This window comes from Melospiza georgiana, chromosome 1 (assembly GCF_028018845.1).
Source record: "Melospiza georgiana isolate bMelGeo1 chromosome 1, bMelGeo1.pri, whole genome shotgun sequence".
NCBI lineage: Eukaryota > Metazoa > Chordata > Aves > Passeriformes > Passerellidae > Melospiza > Melospiza georgiana.
Genome location: NC_080430.1, coordinates 116096353 through 116105997, shown reverse-complemented (window position 1 = coordinate 116105997; position 9645 = coordinate 116096353).

Genomic DNA, 9645 nt, shown 5'->3' with positions numbered 1-9645 from the left:
AAAAATGGGCAACTCTATCACTAGGCCAATCTCCTGTGCTCAGCCTGTGATGATTTCATATTCATCTCAGTTTTCTGACTTCAGAATTATTCTTACTTGCTTCATGTACTTGTTTATTTTGGTGTTATTTTTAAGTGTGAATTTAAATTCCAGATGATAGCATGGTACATGTATTCATGTATTCATAAGTTACACAAACTGGTGCTAAAAAAGCTGTTATTGAATTGGCTTGTAATAACTACATAAGTGTCACAGGAGCACTATAATCAACAAATTTTAGGCCTCTGTAATAAAATGAACACTACACAGGCAAAGCATGCCATATGCTATGCTCTTGGTTTTTCTTCACAGAATGTTGACCACATTGGCATTCTAAAATATTTGAGTGCCAAGACTCAATGATAATTGCAAAAATATTTCATTCTTGACTGCCCACTGAATCTGGACCAATGTGTATTTCCAGTTACTGTGTCCTCAGCATGTTTTGAGGAGTTACACTTTAGGATGCCTTGCCCGAAGCTGTGATTTGGAGTTTTGCATTCTGAGCACCTGACCATTTATGAGCAGCATGATGCAGAAACCACACTGGAAGGACCTTTGCTTATTACCATGATGTGTTCTTACAGATTATGGTTGATTTCTGCATTAACACAGCCTGCCCCTGCCACTCAGCAACTGATCACTTTATCAGCAGGATACCAGGTAAATCCTTCTGTGGTAAATGAAATGTGTAGAGCCTTGATTTGTAATCTAAATTCAGACACCAGCCTTCATACCACAATACGTAGGACAGATTTCCTGTTTTTCTGTTTGGTATTTCATTTATGCTCAATTCAGACACAGACTTGTCAGCTGGGACAATTAATTACTTAATTATTTTTACAAGCATTTGATGTCAGATTTGCAAGCAAAGGTGTGCACCATTTAAAATAACCTTTTACATCAGCATGACAAATGGATTTCATACACAGTAATTAAATCATGCTACACTGCTGTGTACAAGCCAAAAAGGCAAATACAGGTTTTAAGAACTGTGCAAAGGAACAGGGGACAGCATAGCCTTGGCAGAAGAAAGAGGAGTTCAGAGACAACTTTCTCAAAGAATGACCCGGAGAGGAGATGTAACTGAGCCCAAGGATTCAGGTTCATCTCTCTGTGACCTCAAGTCCAGTTTGGTGCCTTACATTGGTGATGTAGAGCGTTGAGAAGATTATTTTTGAGCTGCAAGATGTGAGCTATAGCCATGGAAGTTGAGAAAAGTAATAAGACAGGCAAAGTATAATTATTAAGTGGTAATTGCTAGTAACTGAACAAAAGAAAATAGCAAGGAAAAACTAGAGAACTGAAAGAAAATGGTAAGCAACAGTGTTGTATGGTAGTCCCAGCTACTCATGGGTTTTGTTACCCAATAAATAATTGCTGGGTAATTTTTGAGCTGTATATGTATTGTTCCTAAAATCTCTCTGTAAATGATGAATTATGACCAAACCTAAAGAATGAGAGTCCATAATCTGCTGTATGTACATGAGACAGACTCTCATCCATCCCAGTGGATTGTTTGGAAAACTGCAAATTCAGCCTTCTGTCTTGTGATTCCTCACAAGAGCAAAACAGACTTCTCTTTTACAGCATGACCATATGTCTGCATGACATATATGTGTTTGCCCTTTGCAAACAGATGTCATCTTAGAACCATGCCATGCCCCTACATAGCCCTACAGGTTACATGAAATAACCTGTTCGTTTAAGATCCTGTGAGCCCACTTTTCTGTAGAATTACAGGGGACTTTCTGGATTTTTGCAATTAAACCAGGTTCATACTGCACATTTTTGGCACTGTGCCACTAATCTGCATCAATTTTGTATGTTTTATTCTTTATCAGCCTGCTTATCAAATATGTGGTTGGACTGCTATTTCAGGATGAAACACAGATAGATTAATTTTATGTGTATTTCTGTTTTAGATTGTTATAACTGACATGTCCATCATTTCTACAGTTCTGCCCTAGGACCAAACCTGAGTTTTGTTTGGGCTTTTATCCTTTCTTTATCAATTCTTCTATGAATATATCTCAAGTAACTTAGTATTTAAGACTTATAGTATACAGCCATCAAGTATAGATAATTTACATATATTATATTATATTATATTATATTATATTATATTATATTATATTATATTATATTATATTATATTACATTTTCACTCAGTTTCAGTCAGTATCTCTAAAAAGTCGACCAGTCAATTTATGTTATCTATACACAAAGACTTTCTTTAATATCAGGAAGGGAAATTGTACTTATTAACATCTAGGAAGTGCATCCCGCACAAAAAAAATGTTTTTTTCTAAAGAATATTAGACATTCTGTACTACAATAGACCAGAAATTCCAGTTAGCCCAATATGCTCTGAGAGGCGATAGCAGATGCAATTTAAGAAGACCATGTGAGTCTGGACATGTTCTCTTTTACCTGTGTATTTCTGCAGCATATAAAAATATTAGGAGCGTTCAGGGTAGATTTCTGCCTGTCTTATTAAAGGACCAGTTATTCATGACTTTGTCTGAACCCTTTTTGAATCCATTGATCACCTCTGCCTTTATGAATATCTTCGGTAGGGAATTCCAGAAGTCCAGTGTCTGCTGTGTAATCAAGTATTTCCTTTTATCTTTGTTTAAACCAATCTCCTACCAGTTTCATTGAACTTGCGTTAGTTCCTGTGCTGTGGAGTTGATGAAGAGTTCTCTGTTCACCTTTCCTGGTGCTTTTATGACACAATAAACCCCAACCATGTTTCTTTCTGCCTTCTCTTCTTTATGCCAGTAAAAATTCAGCAAATGCTTTCAAACAACCATCAATGATAATGCCAGGATATCTTTTTTGAATTATGAGTCAAACGTAACTTCCTTCAAAAGCACTTTGCAACTGATCACAAACAATTTTTGGTTGTTCTAATTTATCAGTAAAATGAGCTTTGTCGTTACATAATCTCTGTGAATTATTCAAGGAATTGGCTCTAGAACAAATTTAGAATTTCTTCATTCCAAAATTTTGAGAAATTAATATAGAGAATAAAATAAAACAGGACAAATGTTGCCGGAAGGAAACGTACCTCCCTAATGACATTTCAAAACTTCATTGGCAGATAGGAATCTTGATACTAGAAATGTATGCATTCTAAGTTGTTAAGAAACATATGCAGGAGGCTGGTCTCTTAGGGATAAACATTGCCTAAACTTCAAGATAATATGGTGCAGAATGACAGTCATTGCACCTCCAGGTGGGAGTATCAGCATAAACACAGGGTCAGAGAGCTCAAAGACAAGCCTTTCCCTTATAATCTTACTATTAAAATGAAACTCCATTACAACTGGAGGAGATAGATATGCATAGCTGGTCACATCTGGTCTTGGCAATCAGATCTAATTTTAACTTAATCTTGTTGTGCTGTGGTTACCTAAACAAGCCTAACATTGCACCCTGTAGCCACTTCTGCCAGAGGTAACAAGTCCAGCATTTCTACACCTTTTGCTTACAGCCATTTTCTTTGTTTTCTCTACTTTAAACTTGTGATTTAAGTTAGGTAGAAACAATACATAGTGCAATTTGCCCTACTAAATGTCTATTTCTGTTATTACTTGCCCTGCTGCTTTCTCTGAGAATGCCTTCCACTTGCTGTCTGGATCAGGTGCTGACCTTTTTTTGTGATTATCTGGTATTTATCATAACTGGGTTAACAGTTCTGTGCTTTTTTTTGGTACTTATTAGGTCTTACACCCAGGGTAAAACAGACCCTGAAGAAGAGAGGGAACAGGGAGAGAGCACAGAACCCACCACTGGCGAGAAGCTGGGAAAGAATCAGATGAGATTTCATCTTGCTTTCAAGAAAAATGTCCTAACAAAATATAGACCAAGTTGCCCCAAAATCTGCCCTGAGATATACAGGCAGATTGATAACAAAACTCAACTGCTACATACAGGTCAAAGTGAATGTTGCAGCCAGATTGGTTATCACCAGAGTTGCTGAGATTAAACAGAAAGAAGGGTGAGGAATTGAATTTCATCTGCTTAAAGTATATGACCCTTGACCTAGATAAAATAAAATTTAAAAAACCCCATCACATAGAAAGCAGGAAGGGGATTTGTTTCAATTAAAGGGCAGTGTTGTCACAAGACAAAATGCATATCTTGGTAATAAATACATGTAATTTGGAAACAGTATCAGAAAACATGGTTCTGGAATAATGTCCTGAATTTGAAAAATCTAAAGAGTTTTAAAACTGAGTTTGAAACAGTTTGGAAAGATTATACAGAAAATTCTCAGGGAGAAAATTAAGTTCTTATATATTGCAAGTGAGACTGCCTCTGAAGGAGTAGGAAAAATGGACTTTTATTTACATTTCTACATTCCCTACAGTAAGAGCATTCAAATATTATATTGACTTATGTGTCAGTTTCTGCTGCTTGTCTTTGGAGTAGAACAAAAAGCTCCTCCTGCCTCTTTCTTAATCTTTCCACCTCTTTCCTAACCCTGGGCTTGCAGGACAAAATGTCTTTGTGTTTCTATTGACATTAAAACTGCCAAGTGTATTTCTAGTGTATACTCCTTATACATTCAGCATTGACGCCTTTGGCCAGAATTGCAGTCAACAGAGAATCTTTCCTTAAGTCAGTCTGGCAGGGACAACGGGTTTTTCCCACCATCTGTGAGTTTTCTTCAACAAATTCTTTCTTATTGCAGATAACTCTGTCATTGACAACTCCCTTAATCTGTCCCCTCCTAGTCCTGTGACATTTAATTGCTATGGCTCTTGACCTCATATTAAGATTCTTAAGCTGGCTGATGTGGAAGCATCATGTGCCATTGCACATAGAGTAGATGGTTTATGGACTTCTTCAGTAGTCTGTTACAGGGTTTTCTGGAGACTGGATTCATACAGATCTTTTCAGTTCTGTGTTTTTATATTGCAAACAGGAGTTGAGTAGCTTCTTCCTATTAAGAGTTATTCTGCACACTAATGGCTCTTTTTTTACCCCTGGTAAAAAGTACAAATTTCATCTCTTCTGAACACCATGGGAATGAAACAGAAAGACAGAAATGTTTATCCCACCTAATTTTATGTGTTTTGATTTGCTTGATCCAGCTCTCCTTGACAAAACAGACCAAGATAACTTAATCACTGGGAAGGCTTGAGGGAAAGATGTTGCAACAAAGCAGGTTTGATTTGCACATACAGCCTACCTTTTGGACCTCTTGCATTTCTCAAGAAGGATGTCACCTAGTGAACCAACCATGCTTGACTACTGACTCACCTCCCGTTTCAATTAGCTATCAGTATCCACAAAGTTGTGGACTACTATTCTGAATCCCTCAAAATATATGGACAATCAATTGGAAGACATTTGAAAAAAGAATTGGGAGAAGAGTTTTTAATTCAGACATTAGCGAGAAAAGAATGGATTTTTAAAGGAGTTGATATTTTGAAGAGTAAGAGAAGTAAAGATGAAATTACAGTATATATCTATTTTTGCCTCTAGCTTTTCAACTCTCCAAAACAGATACAATTTTGAGGTTTTTTTTTTAATAAAGTACACGATTTGGCTAAAATTTGAATAAAATTGAGTTTGAATAGAGAATGTTACAGTGCTAAGGGGCTGTCACAGAGGTTCCTACTCTGGAATAGCTGTAAAACTTTTTCTCATCCAAGTAAGATTGGATGAGATAAAAGCATTCTTTCAGAGACATTTCTGCTCTTGCCTGGGTGAAGAAACTTACTAGCTGTAGTTCTGGATCTCTGTTCTCTGTGGCAAGGGTGACCCAGGTCCCCTGTGAACAGGAGGCATTGGACTTTGAAGCAGTTCTGAGGAACCAGGCAGCCTCATGTCTCTTGCAGCTTCTCTACAGACCAAGGAATAGTATAAAAGGAAAGCCACCAAAGAAGAATCCTTCAGCCTACATATAATCTTTGAGAAAGAAAAAAATCAGCCAGATCAAATTTTTTGCCAAAGGTTAAAAATCCCACTCTTCAAAAAAAGAAAATGATTGCTATTTTTTATTTCTGTTTGCATTTATTTGTTCAAAACTCTGATCTGTACTCCTGAGTAAGTTGTCTGCTTTTACTAAGCAATTAATTCACTGCTATTTAATGAGAAGAAAAATGACAAAAAGTACTTAGCATTAAATTCATTATCATCAAGTTATAAGAAAGAGAGAAAAAAATCAAACCAGTGTTCTTTAAGAAGGAAAGGAAAAGAAAGTGGATCTGTATATGAAGACCTCACATTATACCAGTATAAGAAATTATGATTACAGAACTTAAAAGATATGTTCAGTAGAAATTAGTCTTGTCCCTGCACTTAACTGCTAAAGAAAAGATAAGTGTGAGAAGTGAGGATGTGAAATTATAGAAGACTAAAAAAGAAAAAGAAAAAAGAAAAAGAAAAAAAAAAAAAAGTGTTCTAGAATTGCATTCCTTTAAAACCAGCTAGCATTGCATTCCAGATTTAGTTTGTGAAAACTTAGGGAATTGTGTTCACACTGCTGATAAGAAATTACATGTTGGAGAAGAAATATCCATGCAAAGTGTAACAGTTCACTTGGTTTCTCTTCTATTGGCATGTCAAAAGGAGTGTAAGGTCAGTCCATCAGTTGTTTTCTATTACAACCCTTGCTTTGAGAAACTGCCATGATCTCAGGATGGTCTCAAAAATCTCATGGTCTCAAAAATATTTTAAGCAATAATAGATGAAAAGTAATATTTTAGCCTTCCACACAGTGTATTTGGAGGCCTCCCTTTCGCAAAGTCTGATGCCATTTACCTTCTGGAGTAATTTTTACTTTCTAGGAACACAAAGACTGTGATCAGTGTCTTGACACTTAGTGGAGCTGCATGAAGGTCCATGGAGGCTTCATTAAGATGTACCTCAAGAAGTCAATACTATCTATCCAAAATGCCTTAGACAAAACAGTTAAAATCACATCACAAAGACTGGAAAAAAAGTTCACCGAACTAGAAGTCAATAGTACACGTTTTGGGGAAGAGAAAGAGACAAAACAACTTTGTGTAATGCCTATACAATTAATCAGGAAATTACCAACCTTGCTGGAATAATCTGTGAACTCATCACAGAACTGGTGGTCAAAGACCAACTTTAAAATACACTTTTACTGATTCAGGCCAGATAGATTTAGACAGGTAAGATTTTTGCCAGCCAAGGTGCTGATACAGAAGAACTACAAAAGCTTTCTTGCAAGGAAGGTAATAAAGGGAAATACTTTCAGTCAATGGGTTCTAGTGGCAGACTCTAGATCTTACAGGGGAAGTCATGGGGTTGAATCCTGATCCCTCTGGACTGCATGTGAAATGACTGTCTTGCAGAGAAATGAGAGATGGCTGAACTTCCTTTAGAGCAGGTCAGACAAGATGACCTCTCAGGGCTCTGCACTGTATTTTTATAGTTTGTTTATAATTTTATATACCTTAGGTTGTTTTGGTTTTTGTTTTGTTTTTTTTTTGGGGGGGTTGTTTTTGTTTGTTTGTTTGGTTGGTTGTTGTTTTTGGTTTTGTTTTTTTGTTATTGTTGTTTCATTTGGGGTTTTTTTTGTATGTTTTGGTTTGGTTTGGTTTGGTTTGGTTTTTTTGCAAGAATTCCACAGGATTTTATGTCATCCTTATAGTTTGGATAAGATGTGATAATTTGGGAGGACAATAATAGGGTGGATATTCTGATATTAGGATGCTGTGAGTCTCAGCAGGGCTTTTTCAAAGTTTCAGACCACCTGGATATTTTTTTTCAAAATCTTGGTGGTCCTTTTGTGGCCATGAGATATACATTGTCAGAGATGAGAAAGACATTTTATCCTGCAAAATTAAGGTTTGTTTTCATAACTGATTGGGAAAAGTGGCAGTTATCACATGCATAACTTTTGGAAATGCCTGAAGGACTCCTATGAACTTTGCACAGTAATAATAGCATGCCAATACAACATGATTTTCTAACCTAGCAAATGTCCAGTATGATAATGAATTTTATTCAAACTGCCTCTAACTTCCCTCAAAATCTCCATTTATGATGGAAGCAAGCCCCTGACTAGATTTTTCCAGCTCTAGATGTAATTCAGGCTATCTTTGCTGCATTCTGGTGCCAAGCACAAGTGATTTATGCAAACAAGGGCTAAAGAGAAAGGATGTTAAGATTTGCTAATGTAATATCACAAGTTGCCAGTCTCAGGCTCAATACTACATTAGCTGATCTCTTTTCTAGATTAACAAGGCGTAATTTTCCTTTCATAGGATTCATATATTAGCTGGTGCAAGTGGGTGCAGATGCATCAAGACACTAAAGGAACTAAAAATCCTTTTAACATCATTGTTGTTATTCTAAAAACTTGTTTTTAAATAGGGATTTTTATGAGACTCTTCTTAGAAAAGGAACAACCCCCAAACTTCAGTCTCTATCTAGACATATAAAACATAAAAATAAAAATTTCAATACAGAAAGGCTCTATATGATGTCAACTTTTATGCAAGATTATTTACAAGCACTCTTCTACCCAGGATGATTGATAATATTATTTCCACATCCAGGAGCTGTTAATGCAAGAGTTAATTATTTTTTATAACTGATATTAAACTGTTATAAAGCTGTACTTTAATATCTGCTCTATTCTTTATAGAATCTAGGTAAATTACACTTCTAGTGGTTTTAAAAATGGTCTTGACCCATAGATATGCAATTGATTATTGGTTTGCTCTGTCACTTTAATGAGCCTGGCCAGTTCTGAGCAGGATAAAAAGGGATCTTGAATCTCAAAGAACTCCCTGACTTTAAGGACTTTCTCATACTGACCATATTTGTGAAGGTCAGGAGATGCTCTTTCACTGGGGCATCATTGCATGGAGGCACACCACTGAGGCAAGAAAACCAAGAAAAGAAAAATCGACACAAATAATGTTTTTTCTTCTTATTGACCACTTTCAGCTGCACATTTAGCAGAACTGCCTTGTTGGGTGAATGATTCAAAGACACTGTACTGAAAGCCCTACAGGGTATAGGAGACAAGTGTTTTGTTAAGGGTCTTTGGACTTTATTACTAGAAGACATAACTTCTGGGAGTCCTGTTAACTGAGTAGTAGCAATTTAGCTATAGCTCATGATGTTATAGAAAACCTCAGTGTAATAGCAGCTGCACTTAACTGCATACACTGCTCAGCAAATAAAAGGACATGGTATTTTCAGGTGCTGTTCAACTCATTAATTCAGCCACATATCTGCAAATAAAAATGGTAAAAATTTCAGTAGCTTCCTACCTGAGGACGACAGGAGTAAGAACCTCCTACCAGGAGCAATGGTATTTTGTTTGCAATTTCAGTTTTTAGTTTTAGAGTTATGTGGACAACCAGTCCCCCTGATGGCTGGAAGCAAGAATGATCTCAGCTGGGGGACTGAGTCATGCAGCACACAGGCAGTCACAAAGCCCAGGGCAGCAGATGAAAGGACATTAATTAAAGATTAAATCTGTAATACCATGACCAAATTATGAGGGAGTGCACTTGCCTTTCACCCACTAATCAGAGGTAATAACAGAGCACTTAAAAATGTATAGATACTTTTATAATCTCCCACCAGAGTTAATTATTTCAC